The 1,536-nt window shown below is 36.7% G+C and overlaps 1 pseudogene; it reads right to left on the reverse strand.

The window, feature by feature from the left end:
* Positions 1-230: 230 nt before the first annotated feature.
* LOC109935137 lies at positions 231-1,138 on the reverse strand (annotated as a pseudogene).
* Positions 1,139-1,536: the final 398 nt, after the last annotated feature.

Below are 1,536 nucleotides of genomic sequence, written 5' to 3' on the forward strand. Positions count from 1 at the left end.
GGAATTTCATGAACTGAGTGTCAGCAAATTTGCTTCAACCTATCAGATGGAAGAATGATTTTAAAATTCCTTTTGCTGATAGGAATGCATTACTTTACCCTATATTGTCAAAAAATGCTGTTATATGAGCACAACAAAGTTAATTGACAGTGTCATTTGAAAGGTAAGCATGAATTTATAAGTTAAACAAACCACAATGCTAGTCAAAAAATTGTTTCAAACAAGGGTGTTCTAAATGTAGCACAAATATGTCAACTAGAAATTTTAATGAGATCATCAATATAGGGATATTTATTACTTTTGTCTCAGTATTTCAATGCTTTAACTAAGCAAGCTTTTCAGAAGATTTCAGATTGTTACTGTTATCAAGTTCAATTGCATCTTCAGGATCTAATGTTGGCTTTTCCATGGGCATTTCTTCTGTATCCTCAACAGAAGCCAAGGCATCTTTGTATCACTTCTGCTGGTGAAGCATCATCATCTAGTTGCAGGTTCATTTCCTTAGTAGCTTGCTTTATCCTTCTCCCCAGTCATGTGTTGCCTCCTTTTTTGCCATTATATTTCGATTTTCATCATAAAAAATTTCTTTAAGTTGGTCTTGAGAGATGCCTGGTGTATTTTTCAACAATTGCAAGTTAACTCCACCAGGTGTTCTTCTGCAGCTGCCATCAATCATGAGTCTACCATTCTGTTCCACCTCAGCTGTTTGAATCACAAGTTTATTGATTTCTTCCTCCCAATAGTTTTAATAAGCCTATGAATCAGACCAGTTTTTGATTATCAGAGTCTGTAAATTTTTCATCTGAAATCTTATGTTGACTATCATCTTTAATGTATTTTTCCTTATAGTTCATTTCAAGCCTTTTCCCCGAGCCCCTCCTTAACTGGCCTTTCTTGCTTGAGATTGCTTTCATTACACTCTTCCTGGTTTTTTATTTTTCTTCCATCCTGTACATACTCATCTAATTCTGCTTTTAACTTATTTCCTCCTCCTTCTTCTGATGCTGCTTTGCCATCATCTTCTTTGCCAGTGCATAACTGAAGTCTTAGACTATCGAGAATTTATGTCAATGCTGCCCTCCATTCCCAAAATTCCCAACTCTGTTGCCACAGCATCTTGATTTTTCACTTGTAACATGAGCATCAAATATTGTTAACTTTGTGACCTACTACTTTTGCAGGACTTCCAGTCCCTGTAAAACATCAACTGGACCAAAAGGCAAGACTGGAGGCTTTAAGGGTAGATTGCTCGCACTATTTGAACACTTCTAACATTTCCTTTGCCACAAGAGTCTTCTCTCATCATCTGAACCAAGATCACTCTCTTCACTCAAATTGTCAAATGTTGTGTTTTGGCAGCAACCCTCAAATCGAATGCTAATGGATGAGCTGGCATATCATTTTATGCACTAAAAGGGTGTAGTTGGAAAATATAGTCGTGCTGGGACCTCTGCTGTTTGTGATATATACAAATGACTTAGATGAAAATGTAGATGGGTGAGCTTGTAAATTTGCAGGCAATACAAAGATCAGTGG

This window comes from Rhincodon typus, unplaced genomic scaffold, assembly GCF_021869965.1.
Source record: "Rhincodon typus isolate 14 unplaced genomic scaffold, sRhiTyp1.1 hic_rhity00003109, whole genome shotgun sequence".
Lineage (NCBI taxonomy): Eukaryota > Metazoa > Chordata > Chondrichthyes > Orectolobiformes > Rhincodontidae > Rhincodon > Rhincodon typus.